The sequence below is a fragment of the Triticum aestivum genome, chromosome 2A, assembly GCF_018294505.1.
Source record: "Triticum aestivum cultivar Chinese Spring chromosome 2A, IWGSC CS RefSeq v2.1, whole genome shotgun sequence".
Lineage (NCBI taxonomy): Eukaryota > Viridiplantae > Streptophyta > Magnoliopsida > Poales > Poaceae > Triticum > Triticum aestivum.
Window position 1 is genome coordinate 43,010,117 of NC_057797.1, and position 8,878 is coordinate 43,018,994.

The window sequence follows — 8,878 nt, forward strand, 5'->3', positions numbered from 1 at the left end:
TATCAAAATGTTCAGATAAACATTACCTTTATGTGCATATCATTTGCATTGAGGAAAAAGCAACCTTTAAAATACCTTAGGTAATTAATGTTATTAACATTGTTAAAAATAAAAAGGGTATAAACAATATTTTTTTCATGAATGAAAATTACATGCAATGTAGGTGATGTTTTGTGAAGATCCTGTTATCTTACTTGCATTTTTCTGTGTTCGTATCAACTTGTTATGAAGTTTACAAATAATGGTCAAAGTCGTTAGAACATTCTTAATAAGATGATATGAACTCAGAAAAATACAAATAAGATATTTGGATGTTCAGAAAACATACCTACATTTACCTCGGCGACACAGGAGGGGCTGGGTGCAGAGCTCGGGTATAAGAGGGAGGGGTGAGCTCACGTTGAAAGGCATCTTTGCGCTTGGGGCAATGACGCAGCTAGTGAGGTAATACCGAGGCGCGTCAATTGCTGGTTGAAAACTATTTCCAAACCCCCTCTTTGGCCCTCCCTTTGTGATGGGCCATTGAGAATTTCTAAAAGGGCTCCCTCTCCTTCGGACGAGGGTAAAGCCCTACAATACTCGAATTCAAATCCTTTTTAGCTACCAATTTTATTCTTACTCTGGCAGTTCCCTGGCCTGGTGTGTCGACCAGCTTTGATGAGTTTGTGGCTGGCTGGTCTTCTTCTTTCAAATTAACCACAACAGTTCATCTGCTGTTCTAAGGAAAAAGAGTCTTGACACAACTATTCATACTATGCGGAGATTGTGACGGCAAATACTGGAGCACCTTATTAGCACTCTCACAACTGACTGACATATACGTACAATGGTACAATTCCGCAAAGGCATCCTTCTCTTTCTCTGGCCTGTCGACTTCAGGTCTTCCTTCTTCAGGGAGTCTGCTGAAACGCTGGCAATCCTGACCTGTTTCAACCAATGAATGCTGCTGTAGGTGCTTGTTATTGAAATCATTCAGCTTTACAATTGCAGTTCATAGTTGTACGCTGTCTGTCAGCATTCAGCTTGATGTTTTAGAGATACGCTTACTGGCTACTGCCTTTGGGTTCTTGTTACTAATGTCATCGAACTTATGCCTTCCGGCTTAATAGTAAGCTATTGATGTGCCAAATTAGTTTTCATTCATACCCGTTCGTAAGCTATTGCGGCTCAAATGAACACTCAATATCTGAAAGTGCAACTTTCTGCCAGCCACCAAACTTGCACTAATTGTCACATCCCTAGTTCTGGTATGACCTAGACCAGCTAGTCAGTTGTGCATCATGTTAAAATTCCATTTAAATTTGAAATGGGAATTGTGAAACCCTCAGAATCATTTATGAAAATGACCCAAGTAAAAGTTGCTCCAAAAAGGTCCAAGAAAATGTTCATGTTGCTCTTTGAAATATTGGTCAGAGGTAAAATTCAAACCAACATTTTCAGGAGCTCATAAGTATTTATCTTGGGCATTTGGAATTAATGCAGTAATTATTTGCTTTGGATATATATTGTTATATATATAAAATATTGTCCAAAAATTATGCCAGTAGTTGAGGAGCTCAGGAATAATACCACTAGCCCCTGCAAAAATTGGCATAAGTAAATAAAATGATTTAGTATTTTTACTAAATCAAAACAAATGTCAGAAAAATAGAAAAGAAAAACAAAAGGGAAATACTTACCTGGACCTTACCTGCAGCCTGGCAGCCCGGTGGCCCATCAGGCCGGCCCAGCTGACTGGCGCTGCCAGTCGTCCTCCTCCTCAAGCCAGAAGGACGAGCACGCACGCGCGCCCGAGAGCGCCACGCCACCAGGGCGTCTGCCTGTGTCCCCAGGCCAGCTCGACACCGCGGCCGACCTCCTTGGTGCCGTCCCGATCGCTCTGACTCCCCCTCACTCTCCCCGTGTCCATCCCCCTCCTCTGATTTCTCTGCGCAGCACCACCAGACGCCACCATCGCCGCAGCTCGCCGCTGCCGCGGCCACAGCCATCTCCTCACCCCTCTATCGTGTCCACCAGCACCGCCGTTGAGCTCCGCCTCCCCAAGCCGAAGGAATCGAGCCCGAACGCCCTGCATCGCCTCCACGCCATCGTCTTCAAACTCGGGTTGACTGAGATCGCCGTCGCCCGTACGTCGCCATCAGGCCGCCCCCGAGCTCGCCGTCTCCTTCATACGAACCGCCGTGAGCCCTGCCTCTTTCCCTTCTCTCCCCGTGCTCTTCTCCTCGACATAGCCGCTGCTTCACCGACGACCGAATCGCGCCGCCGCTTGAGCCCCTCGCCGTCGTGGCCACAGTCATCGTACCCCCCCAACCGAGCACACCCACGTGCTCACCGCACCATGCAGAGGCCGTAGGTGCTACGCCCGCATCGCCACGCTCACTACAGCTTCGAACCCGAGCTCGACCGAACTCCGGCCGCCGCGGACTTGCTCGCCGTCGTTGGCTCCGGCCACCATAGGCCCGGCCTCCACCACCACTAGATGCGCGCCTGCAAGAGCTCTCCAACGAGCCCAAGAACAGCCTCGCCCGTTCCCTGTGGGCGTTTTCCGAGCCGCGCCGCCGTCCCGGGCCTCACCGGTGGGTTTGACCCGCTAACTGGGGTTGACCCTCCCCCTTATGTCACTGACGCGTGGGCCACCCCCCTGACATCTTTAGTTAGTATTAGATTAACACTAATTAACCTAGGTTAGTTACCTAGTTAGTCACTGACCAGTGGGCCCGGCGCCCACTAATCCTAATTAGACTAAATAAACCCCCTGTTAACTAACTGAGTCACTGACGTGTGGACCCCACACGTCAAGTTTGACTTGGTCAGCGCCTTTGACCTGCTGACACAATGCTGCTGTCATGCTGATGCAATATATCATTTTCTGGTATTAAAATAAATTAGGAAATTCCAGAAAATGACATAAACTTCAAAAATTCATAGAAATTCAACCGTAGCTCAGATTGCAATAATTTATATATGAAAAATTATCAGAAATATTCAATCTATCCATCTGTACCAGTTTCATGCATGTCAAACCAACTTATACCTATTGTATAAGTGAAACACTAAAATGGCTTATATAAAGAGCTTATTTTAGAGATGCATTTGAATCTTTGGTTCAAATGGATTTCATCCAAATAAAAGCCAGTTGCATTAGCTCAATCAGCATCACATATTCATGCCATGATCATGCATCATATTGTTGCATATGCTTGTCTTTGATTATCGACACCGTTCCTTCTTGATAGGTCCTGCTCCGGAGACCGATCCAGAGTACCTGTCAGAGGAGCAGTGCCCCCCCTGTTGATCTACCAGGCAAGCAAACCCCCTTGTTCATTCCGATACAATCCTACTCTCTCGCTCCTGCTCTCATTTATTGCATTAGGACAACAACGATTCAACTGCTACTTTATGCTGCGGTAGTTGAACCCATTCCTCTGCATGACCTGTCATTGCCACAGTAAATAGTTAAAACCCACTAGCATGTGTAGGAGTTGATTGAGCCATGTTGTGTTCTTACCATGCCATGCCTGCTATTGCTTAGAGTTGTGTCAGGTCTGATTCATCGGGAATGAATTGGAGTGGTACGATATGTTCTGGTGCAGAGAGTTAAGCGTGTGAACACGATTTGGTAAAGGTAGCGGTGAGAGGCCATGTAGGAGTACATGGTGGGTTGTCTCACTGGAACCGTCCTTAAGCACTGAGTTCCGTATATGTTGTCCAATGACTAGCTACTACCACACATTGGAATGCTTAAGTGCCCCTCTCGACTTATTAGCCAACTTGATCTCTGTCCAGGAGTCGCAAATAGTTCCTGGTGTTTGTAGGTAGTGTTAGTAGTCTACCAAGTGGCACCCGACCAGGTGGGCTTGGGACAGACTAGGCACAAGTGGCATGGTGTACCAAGCGTAGATCCATCCGGCAAGGTGGGCTTGGGAACCCTGCATATATCGTTTGGGGCCGTGAGCGACACCCCGGCCGGATCTCCTTGCGGATGGAACCTGAATAGGCGATAAACCTGGACTAGAGTCTTGTGTGGTTAGTCAGGTTGTGGCCGACACCCTCGCCAGGCTTCCACTTGAAGGTTGCCGAGATACATGACGTGTACATGGTGATAAGTGGTGAGAGCGTGTGTGAAGAAGTACACCCCTGCAGGGTTATCATGATCAATTCGAATCGCGGTGTCCTCAGTTATGGACTTCTTGGATGCTTATGTGGTACATAGACAACTTAAAGTGGATACTCTAAAATGCTCAAGACAAGTGTGAGTGCTATGGATGGCCTTCTCGTAAGAAGACGAGGATGAATCCATAGTGGTGTATTGATGTGGTGATTAGTGGACTCGTGTGTGCTGCCTCACCTCAAAGAAGTTTCTCGTTGTCGTAGAATAGGATAGCCACTGAGTCAAAGCTGGTTTGCTGCAACTAAACCCCACATTACCTTCTTGATACAAATGCATGTATGATAGGATCTGATGTAAGTCTTGCTGAGTACCTTTGTACTCACGTTTGCTTTATTTATGTTTTGCAGCTGAGACATCTGTCTCACTAGTAGTACCGCTTGGATTTCGACGAGTAGCTTGCACCTCAGCTACGATCTTGTGCCCTTGGGAGAGACTTGTAGATAGTCAGGCCTCTTAGCCTCTTCTTTTGTAGTTGTCTGTACCCAGACATGTAATGCTTCCGTTGCTTGTATGCTCTGAATGATGGGTCATGTGACCCCTGTTTGTATTTTATGCTATGTGGCTCTTCTGAGCCTTTATCTATATGAGTTTGCGTTATGTTGTGATGCCATGTTGTACAGCACATACTTGCATGTTATGCGTACGTGTGACGTGTATTGCTATGTGTGGGATCCGACAATCTAGTTGTTTATCCTTGGCAGTCTCTCTTATGGGGAAATGTAGTCTAGTGCTTCCTTGAGCCATAGTAGTCCGCTACAGCCCGGTTCACCGGAGTCCTGCTAGCCCAGCACTACTGCTCAGGACACTTGACTGGCCGGCATGTGCTTCACTTCGTTCCTGTGTCTGTCCCTTCGGGGAAATGTCACGTGGTGACATCCAGAGTCCTGCCTAGCCTGCTACAGCCCGGGTTCCCCAGAGTCCTGTTAGCCCAGTGCTACAGCCCGGATTCACACGCTGCTGACCGACATGCTCGATGTGAATCATGTATGCCTGTCCCCATGGGTTAGTGCCGCTTTGGGTTCATGACTAGCCATGTCGGCCCGGGTTCTCTGTCATATGGATGCTAGCGACACAATCATATATGTGAGCCAAAAGGCGCAAACGGTCCCGGGCCAGGGTAAGGCGACACCCGTGGGAATACCGTGCGTGAGGCCGCAAAGTGATATGAGGTGTTACCGGCTAGATCGATGTGACTTGGAATCGGGGTCCCGACAGCTTTGGTATCAAAGCCTGACTGCCTGTAGGATTTCCAAGCCAACCTGGTCGAAGTTGAGTCTAGAAATTCTTTAGCTATATAGGGGAATTGATTGTGGAAGGGAACGTAAGGCTCTTTTTACTCCTTATACCTCATGCCCTTCTGATCTGAGTCATCCTATCTTTCCTACGGGGTTAAGGAACTAGGCTTCCCCTTCCGTCTATCAGGATCACGTGTTACTACTCCGTAGTCTCTTAGGATTGATTGATCAGAGTCTTATCCCAGTTCAAGTACTTCCGATGTAGTATGTTTAGTAATATCTCAGAACCTTAAGTGATGATGTTGAGTATGGTGCTACCCCATCATTTGCAGGATGTCTCATTTTGAGCATTTTACTGTCGTTATGCTGCCGGAATTGTCCTAGGAGTTCAAGAGATAGTATTTTCCTTGTACTATATTCTACACCCTTATGATGACGCTGAATCCATCCTTGTTTTCCTTGGTTTCGTTCTTCAGGATGTTGCCGGTTAATTGAAGTTTTGTTGCTCGTAGCCGGAACCACGGAGATGGTAGGGATGAGGTTCCTCCTGATCAGTCTTCGTTGGCAAAGTTCATGTTAGAAGTTGAGATGAACAAGCGTGAGACCAACCGCTTGTTAGCACGTATCGAGGAGAACACCGCACCCCAGTGCAAGGAGTCACCGACCATCTATGATTTCATTGGTCTGAAACCACCTACCTTCCATCATTCCATCGAACCACTCGATGCAGATGACTGGCTTCATAGTATCACTCACAAGCTGCGTTCTGCGAACGTAGCTGAAAGTGACAAGGTCACCTATGCTACATATCACCTGGAAGGTCCTGCTAGTCTTTGGTGGCAGAACTATGAGGCTATGCTTCCAGCTGGCCAGATAACCACCTGGAGAGATTTCACTGAGGCTTTTCGCGAGCATCACATTCAGGCTCTCATTGACCGCAAGAGAGATGAGTTCTGTAGTTTCACTCAGAGTAAGATGGCTGTTGATGCTTACAGTAGGAAATTTGAGAACCTTGCCCTCTATGCTACAGAAGAGGTGTCCACAGACGCCAAGAAGCAGGCTAGGTTCCGGAAGGGTCTCAACCCCAAGTTGCGTCGTGATCTACACTTGCATCATTGCAATACATTCCAGGCTCTTATGAACAAGGCCATTAATGCAGAGACAACTCAACTCACTTACGAGGAGTCTCGTAAGAACACCCATGATTTGGGTTCTTCCTCCGGTTCTAGTTCTCAGAAGCGCCGGATTTGGATTCCGAACTCCGCTCTTCCACCCGGTTATACAGCAAGGCCTTCTTGTGTGGCACCTCACCCAGTTCAATCGTATGCTACACCCATGCCTATTGGTAGACCACTTTTCAATGCGGGTCCATGTCATACCTCCAAGATTTGTTACAAGTGCGGAGAGCCAGGCCACATTGCCCGTATTTGCACTCAGACCCGTGTTGCTCCACCCCAGCCCGAGAAGTCTGTTGGCAGTGGTAGTAAGCCATCATGCAAGATGATCAGTGCCAAGTCAGCTCCCACTGAACTTGGACGTGTGCATCACGTCTCAGCTAAAGACGCTCATGATGATCCAGATGTCGTTCTTGGCACACTCCTTGTCAACTGTCATCCAGATTCAGTTCTATTCAATACTGGAGCATCTCACTCCTTCATTTCCGAAAGTTATGTCCGCTTGCACGACATGTCATTTTGTGATATGCCCTCCCCACTACTCATTCAAACTCCTGGATCCAAGTGGCAAACTTCTAGGATAAGTTATGGCAATGAAATACATGTTGACAAACTTGTATTCCTAGCTTCCTTGATATCCCTTAAGTCTTCAGATATTAACATCATCTTGGATATGGACTGGATGAAAGCTCACTATGCCAAGATTGATTGTTACACCAGGTCTGTTCAGCTCACACACCCCTCTGGCAAGATAGTCACTGTCTCCACCAAAATTGCAAAGCGTCAACTCTATTCTCTAAATGCAAGCCCTCTTCCTGACCTTGAAGATATCCCGGTAGTCCGCGACTTTCCGGATGTCTTTCCAGAGGAACTGCCAGGTATTCCACCTGACAGAGATGTAGAGTTTGTTATAGATCTTATCCCCGGAACCGCCCCAATTTCTAGGAGACCTTACAAGATGGCACCCTTAGAGCTAGCCGAGCTTAAGAAACAACTTGATGAGTCCTTGCAAAAGGGTTTCATCCGTCCTAGTTCTTCTCCCTGGGCTTGCCCCGTCCTCTTTGTTAAGAAGAAGGATGGTACGGACTGGATGGTTGTAAATTATCGTCCCGTTAATTTGGTCACGATAAAGAACAAGTATCCGCTCCCCAGGATCAACGATCTGTATGATCAGCTTGCTGGATCCTCAGTCTTGTCCAAGATAGATTTGAGGTTAGGCTACCACCAAATCAAGATCAGAAACGGGGACATTCCTAAAATGGCTTTTGTCACTCGTTATGGCCAGTACGAGTACACCATCATGTCCTTTGGTCTAACCAACGCTCTAGCTATGTTCTCCCGCTTGATGAACTTGATCTTCATGGAGTACTTAGATAAGTTCGTCGTGGTTTACCTCGATGATATCCTTATTTACTCGAAGAACGAGGAAGAGCATGCCGAACATCTTAGACTTGTGTTCGAAAAACTCAGAGAACACCGCCTTTATGCCAAGTTCTCCAAGTGTGAATTTTGGTTGCCAGAAGTGACCTACCTAGGACACGTAATCTCTGGTAAGGGCATTGCTGTCAATCCTGAGAGAGTTCAGGCCGTTCTTGATTGGACTCCGCCTGAAATAGTTAAACAAGTTAGGAGTTTCCTTGGTCTAGCCAGTTATTGTCGCCGCTTTGTTGAGAACTTCTCCAAAGTGGCCAAACCTCTGACGGAACTTCTCAAGAAAGATAAAAAGTTTGAGTGGTCCCCACAGTGTGAGTACAGTTTTCAGGAACTGAAAAGACGCCTGACTTCTGCTCCCGTACTTGTGCCACCGGATTTCACTAAAGACTTTGTTATCTACTGCGACGCCTCACGACAGGGACTAGGTTGCATCCTTATGCAAGATCGCCATGTGATTGCCTATGCATCTCGACAGTTGCATCCACATGAGGAGAATTATCCTACACATGATCTAGAGCTTGCAGCCGTAGTCTATGCACTTAAGACCTGGCGACATTACCTCCTTGGTAAACGTTGCAAGATTTACACCGATCACCAGAATCTTAAGTATATCTTCACCCAACCAGATTTGAACCTTAGGCAAAGACGTTGGTTGGAGTTGATCTCAGATTACGACTTACGAATTACCTACACCCCAGGCAAGGGGAATGTCATGGCTGATGCGCTAAGTCGTAAGTCCTATTGCAACAATCTCATGTTGCAGCAGGGCCAGCCACTTCTCCATGAGGAATTATGTAAGCTTAACCTTCACATTGCTCCTCATGGATTCCTTTCTACCTTGGTGGCGAAACCTACCCATGAGG

At 47.0% G+C, this 8,878-nt stretch overlaps 1 pseudogene; it reads left to right on the forward strand.

Annotated features, from left to right (window-relative positions):
- Positions 1-409: 409 nt before the first annotated feature.
- LOC123038358 (uncharacterized) lies at positions 410-570 on the forward strand (annotated as a pseudogene).
- The last annotated feature ends 8,308 nt before the right edge of the window (positions 571-8,878 follow it).